The sequence below is a fragment of the Numida meleagris genome, chromosome 5, assembly GCF_002078875.1.
Source record: "Numida meleagris isolate 19003 breed g44 Domestic line chromosome 5, NumMel1.0, whole genome shotgun sequence".
Classification (NCBI taxonomy): domain Eukaryota; kingdom Metazoa; phylum Chordata; class Aves; order Galliformes; family Numididae; genus Numida; species Numida meleagris.
Window position 1 is genome coordinate 16,265,516 of NC_034413.1, and position 11,707 is coordinate 16,277,222.

Here is an 11,707-nt window from a genome sequence, read left to right on the forward strand (position 1 = left end):
GCTTCTCAAAACGAAGATGGTGCAGCTGGTTGTTTAAATACATTCTTATACCATTATTTTCAGCCAGATTGGCAAGTCAATCTGTATGGACAAACAGACGCTGGAGCAGCAGGCAAAAATGCCAATGGGACAAAGGGCAGGGCTGATTCTTTTCTGTTAGGCCCCCATCGATTGGCTAAATTGCATTGTCAAGTGTCATCATTGGCAGTTCTTCAAAGGGGAGTCAAATATTTAGTGTGCTGGCTGGAGTGCAGCCTGCTATTCTTACCTTTGGGCATATCTGGAACTGGTCAGTTAGAAAATTTCCAACTGGAGTTCACGTTCTTCATTTGATGCGGTCCCGCCTCAAGTTGGCACAAAATCTTCCAGCCAAGGATACGTGGAGTTTTGAAACAAACCAGTCTTCGTTACTCACAGCTAGCTGAAAGGTTTCCGCTGAACTGAAGAGTTTTATCAGGCATTGGCTGACCTGACCCTTGGTAGTTAGAATATAAACCCCATTTTGCAAAAACAGAGATGTAAATAGCTAGTAATTCCCTTCTATGCTTCTGAATTTCCCCTTTGCTGATACAGAAGATTACAGGACCTGTAGGCCTGCAATTGCAGTGGGATGCTTTTGTATAGTGTTGCCCAGGTACTCTCATGCTGCCATATTTCATATATATATGTGTCAAAGAGTATACAAAAAACTTGTTCCTCAAAGCAATTTTCATGTATATACATTTTTAAAGCACCATAAGATCTTTCTATGTGGATGGTTTTTTATAAAATGAAGTTACACCTAAATAGTCTGCAGAAAGCAACATTTTGGCATTGTAAAAAGAATTAAAAAATGCACCAATTTACAGGTAAGAAAGAATCCTGTTGTTTTAAGGGTAAAATTAGTAAAAAGTTAGCAAAGGAATAAATTTCTAACTGGATGACTCATGCTCCGAGAAGATCAATTATTCAAGACAAATGACTCAGAAATAGATGCTGTAGTGTTATTGTTTTAATCAGATGGCTATTGCTATTACAAGTAAACGTGAGGTTTGATTTCAGGTGTACACTGAAAATTTGTAGCTGTACCCTACAAATTATGCTGTAGACTATACCCAACAATTATGCTTGAGGATGTGCTGCACACGCCAAAATTACTTATCTGATGTTTTGTTTTTAGTTTTAGGTAGATGATATAGCTAGCAACTGGGTGTGTAAAGCATCCCTTAACATGGCCACTAAGAATCTCAGCAGCGAACTTGGACAAGAAAAAATGAATATGGTACGTATTTCTTTGCATCTGGAAACTATGAATAATGGCATATTAAACCTTTTCACAGGAACATTCATATGAATCAACTTTTCACCTCAGAATTCATAGTAAATTGATTATTTGGGAAAACACTGATATGAGGAAGATCCATCCCACCTTTTCTTGGGGTAGATAGAGTACCTTGGTAAAAATCCCTTTATAGAGACACCCAGCATTGTGTCAGTAAGAGTCTGAATGCCTTAGGGGAGTTGTGCTTTTTATGGTTGGTTTTGTTATAGCTTATTTTAAAAGGTTTTGAGAGAGAATGGAGTCCTAGCTTTCCTAATGATATGATTATGTGCGAGCAAATAGCTCCAAAATGTTTTTTCCTGAGCTTACTGTTTGGTAATTTGGAATAATAGTGCTTTTCACATGTAGACCTCTCTGTGAGGCTACACTTATTGGCTATTACTGACTGCATACCTTCTCGATAGGGCATAACCATTTAAATTATTGGCTAGCTTCTACTCATGAAAGCTTTAAACTGTATCTTAATTTCAATAAATTTGCTTACTATCAGTTAGCTTAGCCTCCAGATAGTTACAGAATTTGTAATGGTGCTCTGGTAATATCATTATTCTGGACATGTGATAGTGAAGTGGTGAGGTCACTACTAACTGTGTTCTGTCGGTCATGAAATGGTTGGGGATGACAGCACAGTTTGGCACTGCTGTGCCTCTTCGGAAGTATGACCTCTGTTATTCAGCCCAGATCCACTTTATTCAAGTCTCCATGCTGTAGTTACTGTTCTGAATGTTTCCAAAGTGTGCAACTTAAAACGTCTTCTCTGCCTCATCAAAGGAGAGGAAGAGAGCTTGAGAAGGAATTAGTAAAGCACAAATGAAAGGCAAGGAGTAGACAGCTTTGCTGAAGTTTCCTGTCAAGTATTTCGTGAAAAGCAGTTATGAAAGGCTATTAATTATAAATATGTCTCCCGTTCTCTTCTCCCTCCAACTCTTTTCTTTTGTTTTTGTTTTTCCTCTTTGGCTGCAGTTTGTAAAGTGGTATCACAATACCGGTCTAATCGGGCAGAACCACTGCTGATGCCTGCCTGTGAGTGGAAGAGAACACAGGCCACAGACTCTGGAATGCTGGCCTCATATTAGGTAAGTCTGTTGCTCACTTTCCCACCCCTGCCCAACTCCTGTTTTCCTGTCCTTTCTTTGTATTGTTAACTCATACCAGAGTTCGGTGTTACTGGTTGCATGGGACTCAGTCTCACTTGGCTGTATATACACCTTTCCTTAAAGAAGTCAGGTATTACCCCTTATGCTAGACATTCATTATACAAAGAAAACATGGAACACAATTTCATTGTAACAGTTCTGAATGATTTGTAGTTGAAGTAATGAAAAGGAAGATCTGGCGAGTTTGATGTTAATGTTTCTCAAATATGATTCTTAAACTGTGAGCAGATAATAATATTAGAAGTTATTGCATATGAATATGCGTTTTTATTCATAAGTAAACTGTAACCAACACAAGAGAATGTCTTAAAAGCAATGCATTGAGGAGTGTATTCCATTCTTTTGCTTTTTTTCAGTTGTAAATGTACTGGACAATAGATCAAGTAACTATTGACGTAGAAAATAACACAGATTATGTCAAACAAGGACTTGAAACAGTGTTTTGAGGTCACTAACCTGTGTGCTTAGAACTTTGATCACAGTGGTAACAAACAAATGACATAACTTTGGTGGATGTATGGGCAACTATAAATAGCTAGGTTTTCACTGAATATTACAAGCAGAACAACAAAATGTTAGTAGGGTGAAAATGTGCATTTCTAATAAGCTTAAGGAGCTTCAACAAACGAAGCTAATACTGATGAATTAATTTGCTGAAGCTGCAAGGAAGGATCTTCTTGTGTTGTTTATTTATATTTAAAAAACAAACAACACCAGACAACAAAACCTCAATGGATTCTGTTTTCAACAAGCAGTATGAAAGAGGAGTCTTCCCAAGGCCTTACCATATCGAGTGGAAGACAACATGTTCTGTCTGATGAAATGTACGTTTTACTGCTAATCAGCCAATCCAAAGCATTGCTAGATTAATAGCCAAACAGCTGTGAATACTATTTCAGCTACATTAATAGCCAGCTTGCTGAGAATACAATTTCTGGGGAACTGAAGCAGTTTGTTGGTTCTATGATTGGCTGAGGTAAACGGGAATTCTTTTTAAGAGAATTAAGATATTTACTTCTGATGTTTTTCCAACATAAATCTTCTAGATTTTCATTTCAGTACTGACCTTGTCAAAGCAAATGGGAAAAAAATCTAAGAATGGCTGTGGAAGACTACTAGTAAATTTCACAGAGCATGGGTATTTTCATTTTTATTTTTTGGCAAACTGATCCCAGCAATTGTTTTAGTTTAGAAGTGAGGATGGTCTTTTCTCTCACTTTTTGTTTGCGATTGCTGCTTTTGTCTCTTTAAATAAGAGGTGAAAAGAGCAATTACTCAGTTTGTGAAATATCTGAAGATCTGCAGATATAAAGCACTACATAAGTACAAAGGACTTAAATTCAGAGCTGTATTATGTCACCTTCTCTTTTCCTTATGCCAGTCCATGCTGTGACCTGAATAAATCTGCTTGTAATCAAATTTAAACTTGATTGGTGAATCAAGGGGTGGAAGATTTGCTTTTTGTTTTTAACCAAAGGCTTTCTAACTCACTGAAACTAGAACTCCAGCCTAATTTCTCCCTGCAGGAAAGAGGTACCAGTAAAGTTTTTCTTTTTATGAAGTGTTAATTGATTAAATAGTCTTTGCTAATCCTGTGAAAAATAGTCATGATGCGTCAGTTCAGTGCTGTTTGCGTTTGTATCAAAATGTGGGAATTAATCCCCTCTAAATGTGAATTTGCTAGTTTACATGTTCTGGAAGGATCTAAGGCCTGAAAACTGGCATGATAAGGCCAGAAATCAGGCAGCTTTTCTTGTATCAAGATTTCAAGTCCAAAGTATCTGTTTCACCTTACATTAGATTTGTTTTATACCCGTGAATGGAGACTAGATCATGTCATTTGTGGGGATAGCCTTCCTTGCAACTGTTGGCCACCGATGCCTCATAATCACTGCAGCAGTATTTTCCTCATACCTTCATTTGGTGGGGTAGCTCTACATTCATTCTGGCTTGTGTGCTATCCCTTCTTTCCCCTCCTCCCTCCTTGTAAGAGGTAATGGAATGAAGATTTACATCTCTTCTGATGTTTTAAGTAAATTTTTAAATGAGGCAAAACAAAACATGTCAGTTGGTTCCTTCTACTTTTAGAGCAATCAGACAAAAAGTATTGGAGATTGATATCTTAGACCCATCAGTTCTGCTTTCAGTCAATATACTGAGGTTTTGGAAACAACAAAAGAAAAAGTTATCCTTCTCTCCTGCTGTATGAGAGATAAAAAATGCTTTTGTTTTCTCTTCCCATCTCTGAATTGGCTGGCGCCAAAACTAACTCTGTGACTTCGTTATCTGACTTCTGTGTTAAAATTAAGGACAGAAGCAACAGATTTGGTTAAGTGTTGGTAAGATTAAGGAGTCTGATTTACCATTTATGGGTCAAAAAGGATATTAATGTGTGTCAAAACTAGATGATCTTTGAGGTCTCTTCCAATCCAAGCCATTCTATGATTCTAAGATAATAGAAAACCTTTTGTGGCCCATGATTCTTGACATATATGTCTCTGACTCTTTGAGATTACTCTTTGATTCAGAGAATGTTTTGATGACTCAGATGGTCTCTTCGAGTCTTAAATTTTCATTAGACCGAGTATGTGTTTGCACAGTTATGTTATGTTTTATTACAAGAAAATAAGTGTTTTGGTAGCACTAAGGTTCCTGCAGAGAAATGCAGGAACGACCCTGCAAGTTGCTTTCTATTGTGTTTGTTTTCCACAGAGTATCCAATGGGAAAACAGGAGTTGTAATTATAGATCTGCTTTTTTTTTTTTTTTTGTATTTGTATGTACATAGTTCATATTGACCATGTGAAAACCTGAAATCTCTAAGATGACCTCTTGGGGAAAAAAAAAACATTGCACACAACAGATTATTCACAGTATTATTTACTCTAAAAGGTTACCAATTCCAGAAATATCAGAGGATATAACTGCAGCAAAACAACCCAGCCTTAGCATAATATTTGGTTGTTTCTCTTCTTTGTTACTAGGTAGCTAGAGCTTTTAGGGAGAAATTTGTCATTAATAACACAGCCCCATCCTACGCAAGACTCTCTAGTTCTTTGCAAACACGAATTTTAAAAGGTATTTTTAAAAATAAGATTAGCATTTGAGCTTTATTGTCTGTGGTTTCAGCTTAATCTCCCAGGGTCATGTTAAATGTTTTTTTCAGCATCAAAACATCATAAAGCTTTGGTTTATTTATGCGAAAGCGAAATCATGTTGTTGAGATACTAAAGGTTTAACTCCAAACTTAGTTGTGGTGTTTGGACTTAACTCTGCATTTAAATCATCATTAAGAGACACATCTCCCTGCTACTAAAGGTGGTTGAGGAGAAATGCCAAAGGTGTGGTGTTTCCCTTTTGCACTGATCCCCATCTGTGAACTAATTTTGAAGAGCTGTTGAGCATTGAGTGTTCCCTCCCTCCTGAGTTGGAGAAGTAATCCAGTTTGCTCTGAGTTGGAGGTGTTTCTGGATGGAGTATTTCAGAGAGGAGCTTTTTTTTTTTTTCTTTTCTCCCACACACAGGCATAGGTCTTGTCTGCTGTTTTAACTTGATCTATAATCTTTGATATCCATGGGAATTTCATGTTAGCATTTAAGCTCTGGGCATTCACAGTAACGCAAGTGGAAAATCTTGCTGAATACTGACAGGAGAACCAGTTTCTCCTTTTCATATCTGGCAGTGCTGAGTGAGCAGTGAAGTCTTTTGTAACTCTTGGTTGTAATTGTCAACTATTCTGTTGTTGTATTTCAAAGTGCTTATTTTGAAACCGTCACTTTTTATACGGTCCTTCATAATGCCATCGATAAAGTACACTGAGTTGAAAAAGTCCACCGTAAAGAAACTCAGCCAAGCAAAACCAGTATGTGTATGTACAGGAGTGTAATTGTCTGTGGGGGAGTAGTTGTGGAGCAAGGGCCATTGTTTCCTCTACCAAATGCTCACTACTCGTTGCAGTCATTTTTTTATGATTAGGAACAGTATTTCTCAGTGAGTTGTGAACTTACATGTTTTCCAATTCTGTGTATTTAAGTTTGACTTCTAAAGATAAGTGTCAGCGTGTTGAGCCAAATACCTAGGGAGAGAGAATGTGGACTGACTGATGGGAGCAAAGAAGAGTGTATTTTTAGGTTTTTACATTTATAATCATTTGAATCCACTACCTGATTTTTGCTTTTTTACAAGCTCTGCAAAATAGGGATTATGGCATTGAAAAAGATGATTCACCTCCAACGCCTACTTCATCATCACTGGCTTGTACTTCTAAGCAGTAATCAAGAACTAGATTTTAAATGTTTACATATTTAGGGAGTTTTATTTGAAATGTCTGAACTAAGGCACAGAAGGTTTTGTTTTCTATGTAAGATGGACACCAACAGCTCTGCCAGGGATCAGTTAAGAGAGGAAGAGGAAACAAACCTGTAAAGTAAGCTGTAATTGTGTAGCTGGGCATGGAGAAACAGAGGTATTAGCAGAGAAAGCTTTAGAAAGTGGAGGTTGTAGCTTTTTTGTGACTGCTTCATGCTTTTTTCAATTTGGTTGAAAGAGAGCAGCCACAAATTAACCTCATCCCAGGAAGACCCTGAGAGTAGGTGTGGAAACCACTTGGGCCAATACAGAATCTGCCCACAGGAAGGGACAGACTGTTAAGGCCAGGCTCACCTCTGTACTCTTCTGACTGTTACTCTTCTGTCTTAGCTAGTGTTGATAGATGCACAGGTCATGTCCTGGTCCAGGAAAATTTTCCAAGCTGCATTCATACTGCCTTGCCTGGACACTCAGCTTGAGTACTTGGGCTTAGAGGTCTACGAGCTATTTCTCATCAGTGAAGTACAGGAACATGCCTCCTGAGGCTCCTCAGTCCGCCCAGGCTAGGAACCTACTTAGAGACAGTGCCTCTCTCTGTTTTTCCCTTGATGCAAGTGAAGAGGAGATGAACTCTGACTCTGCAGGGGAACAGGGCAGCTCAAGAGTTATTAAAATCAACAGTTTCTAAGTGTCACAAAAGGCATAATTAAAAGGAGCAAAGAGGTGGGTGGGGAGGGAAAGCACTGATGGTTTCAGTGCAATCTATCTTGGCTTCAATCTGGCAATTGTTAGGCATATGACTAAATTTATGCCCTTTGTTGCCTGTGTAAGCTGTAGTTTCTCCTCTCAGATGTGTTCCTGTAATATAGAAACATGATAAAAATAGGAGTAACCTGAATGGAAGTATAAGCAGGAATGGCAGAGTGCCAGCAATCCCTAGAACATAAATCTGCAGGCAGCTAAACAAGAAGTTCGTTTCATTGCATTGTTTGCATTGCATAATACAATCTGTGTAATTTGAGATGGATGTTGCTCCTTATTAAGGTTATTACTCCTTATTACCACTTTCCAAAATGTGACCCAAGCTTTGTAGCTGGCTGGCTCTGTATAAGAATAACAACAGCAGTGCTCTGTAGCATTTTGAGGGGCTCTTGAGTAGCAGGTTTACATGTGGACCACACCTGCTTGATGCTTCCCTTAGCTTTGCCTCCAAAAAGGAGTAATACGAGCCCCTCAAAATGAGCAGGGAGCCTCATGGTTTTCAGGCTGGATTGCCTGATGATAACACATATGGTTTTGTTTTGTTTTCATACTCCCCACCCCCCATTTCCACTGGGTTTGAAACTATAGGGGCTGAAATTCAGTGCTTTCAATCCTGTGGCAAACTATCTTAACTAAATTTGATGGAATTGACTCGGAGAGTTAGAATGTTACTGCCTGCATCTGTGTGTTTATAAACAAGTAAATAGACATAATAGAAAGCTGGGCACCTGCAGTGCAGGCAGGCATAGAATAATGCATGAAATGTTTGCCATGCAAGTGTGTAGCATGCTGTGGGTCAGTGATAGCAGAAAGTTGACTGTTCTGAATCTGTTTGTGTCCTGGGTCCTTCAGCATGCAGTGTGTTTGTAGTTCTGTTCCCATAGATTATTGGTTTGCAGTGACACATGTCACAAATGACTTAAAAATAAATGAGTAGTTTCCACCTGTGCCTGTTCTGAAAGGAAGACAGAAATATTGTGTAAATATTAGTATTGAAAGAACTGGAAGCATCCCGATGGTGTTTGTCAATATTGCACCCCTGTCTGTGTTGCTGACTTGCAAGTTGAACTGAAAACTGAACTGGCTGTCAGGGTTTGTTCAGAAAGCTTGGATAAAAGGAAAACTGAGCCTGTAATAACATGCCATGATCTCACTGACAGCTGTTGTATGTTCCACACCTAGTTCTTGATTTGCAAGAGCTTTGCAAGAGCAGTAACAAACTTAATGTGTATATGTGGTGTGAAGAGAAAAGAAAGCAATACCACTCCTTAAAAGCAATGCCTGCCTTCAGCCTTTTGCTGTTGTACAGCAGGTCTTGAGCTAGCTGCTCAGCTGTGGGTGTAGTGGGACAGTTTATTTCTACTTTTTGTACTATTTTGAGAAGATGACTTTACTAATTCTGTCATGTTTCTTCTGCATTGTGTTTTCTAAGACATTCCAGATTTTCAAAATAAATTTAAATTACTATGATTGCAGTTAATACTAAGTATAACATGAGACCTTTGCAACACCAATTTAGCTCTCTTGCAGAATATTAGAAGAGCACAGACTGCCTGCATCACTGCGTCAGGCAGTGTGATCCTGAAGCGTGGTGGTGTGGCTCACAGCTGATACAGAATAGGATGAACAGTTTATCTGCTCCCAGTTTCAACTTTATTCATGCAAAAGGCTTGGGTCATTTTCCACTGAATGCCAAAGGGATTATCTTTGTAGTTTGCTTGTGCCCAGAATAAGCAATACTAGATCCACCTGAGGGCATGAGCTTCCTGCATTTTAAACCCATACAGGTGATCACTTAATACATTAAACATCCTCTAATTTTATTCCCTGTATCTTAGTTTACATTGCAGAAGAGGTGAAGAATTCTGGAATTAAAATTGAAGAGAGTATATAAAACCTTTTTAAAAGCTCATTCCAAAACTAAGCTACGTAAACCAAACTAAAAAGATGGTGTTTTGAAGTGCAATAAATCAGTTCATGTGATATTTATCAATACAAGAGTCTGAAATTGTTTCATTAAAGCAGCACGTTAGTTTGAAATGTGATCTTTCCACACCAATGCAAAAAAAAATTTCTGGAAAGAGTTTTTGTCAATTCCTGCCAGAGAGGTTACAAGACCAGGGAAACTTGAGCACTCAGAAGTGAATCTGTCTCTGCACACACAACCTGGTGATTGATTCAGACCACCTCTAGCACTTCTCCGTTGTTACATTTTCTCCAGTGTTATTTGCAGGTGACGCTTCTTGTATTCCACTGGCCCAGGCTGCCACTGAACTTGTGGGGGATTTGGATCGCATCCTAACAGAGCCCTGTCCTCACCTTCTTTACAGCACAACTTATTGCACTTCTATCCTGGACATAACTGTGCAGTATCTACAGTGAAATATTAAGGAAATACTTAGTTAGAAATACCAGATGGGAAAGACTTTCAGGAAGGTGTGTAGGCCAGGCCTTCTCTTTGTGCCAGGGCAGGATCAGCTTTACCCAGACTGTTCCTTGCAGATGTTTAACCTTATTAAAGACTTACAGCAATGGACAGTCTTTAATTTTTCAGTGCATCTACTGCTTCTCTAACTTCATTCTAGGAAATATCTGCCTCAAGGCTAAATCAAAATTCACATGCTGCAATTTGCACTCATGGATTTTTTTTCTTGTTTCTCAGCAGCCACAATGTATTTCCTTTGCTGTTACCCATTCCATATTTGAATATGCCTTCAAATCTCCTTGCCTAGACAAAACCTTGGTGTTCTGATTTTACCTTTTCTTAGTTTTTCCAGAAGTGTAGCGCTTAGAATTGGTTCCAATACTTGAAGCAGGTGCTGCATGCCATTCTAGAGTCAGTGGAATGGCTGCTTATCCTACCACAGGGAACTAAGTGTACAATTAAAAGCGGGTTTGCTTTTGTGGAGGAACATTAAAAGTTGCCACCCTTTGGCTGAGTTGTGCTAAGTACCGGTGTGTCTATTCCCAGTTATGCTGCAATTGCATGAGAAAAGCAGGTTTGCAGGAATTAGCTACTGCTGTGCATCAGCCTGGCTGTGTGCAGTTAGACCGTCAGGGATGGAGAAGGCAAAAGCCAGGGCAAGCTGAGGGTCACGAGCAGCAAGGACTCCTCGTGACCTGTGTTAGCATTTGTGAACCATACCCAGCTGGCTGCTGGGACTGCAGCCGAGGTCCCTGAGCACTGGTCCTAGAAGCAGCGCTCTTGGTTTTACTTAAATGTAGTTCAGTAAGTTAGGGAGTTCTCAGTGAGTTCTGCGGTTTGGGATGCCCCACAGCTCCTTTTGGCACTCAGCAAGCGCAGCCTGTGGTCCTTCCCACCATCCTCAGGGCAACCGCTTTTGCGGTGCTACTTGCAGCAACGGCTCATGTATCGTGAGGAAAAGACAGAGTGCTGTAGTCATCTCGAAAATATTGGTTACTGGCTTTAGGAAGGATGCTTTACATGTTCTTTGTTCCCAAACACATTCTCCATTCCCCGGCTTCAGGCATGTGTTTGCCTGTGGCTTATTCGTGGTTCCCTAGGCACAGTGCTCTGGCCCCAGCTGAGAAGTGGAGAGAACTTCGCGCCATCCCTCTCGAGGCTGTTCCGTAAGGCTGCACCCCTGTACCCCTGGCTGGGGGTGGGTGGAACCGCCTCTCCTGCTGTGAGGTTGGTGTGCAGCATAGGGCCCGTGTCCTGCGTCAGTGGTAGGTGTGAGGAGGAGCCGCTGTGTGACCGGCTCGTATGACCGCCTGTTATCTGTGCAGTGACAGGCGGCTGTGTAGAAGTGACCTTCGTGCACGGGGCAGAACCGAGTGTTGTGCGGGTGGACACGTGATACCGCAGCACGCTGTTCTGCAGCCACTGGATATTTGATGTTCTTACATTCCATTCAGAAAACGTGTTTTTACGCCGGGCCATCCCCGTGGTTGGCATAAATCACGGTTAGAGGACGAGCAGCGGCGCTGCGCAGGGAACGCCGCGATAGGGAAAACGCGCGAGGTCGGCCGCGCTCAAGGTCACGCGTGTCGCTCCCAACCGCTGCGGGACACGTGACGCTGGGCACAGAGCGGAGCGCTGCCCCACTGGCTACGGATGAGGCGCAGGGCGTCCCCGCGGGCGGGGGGCGAACCGGTGGGAACGCACCGCGGGGCGGGGACAGGCGACGGGAGCCGCC

The 11,707-nt window shown here is 40.7% G+C and overlaps 1 protein-coding gene across 1 annotated transcript in view; it reads left to right on the top strand.

Moving 5' to 3' along the window:
• Positions 1-11,707, top strand: part of PANK1 (pantothenate kinase 1) — a 43,944-nt gene that overhangs the window by 5,937 nt on the left and 26,300 nt on the right. Inside the window, exons 2-3 of the mRNA XM_021398661.1 lie at positions 1,160-1,261; positions 2,285-2,397. The gene's annotated coding sequence lies outside the window, so the exon portion shown is untranslated. The remainder of the gene's footprint in view (positions 1-1,159; positions 1,262-2,284; positions 2,398-11,707) is intronic.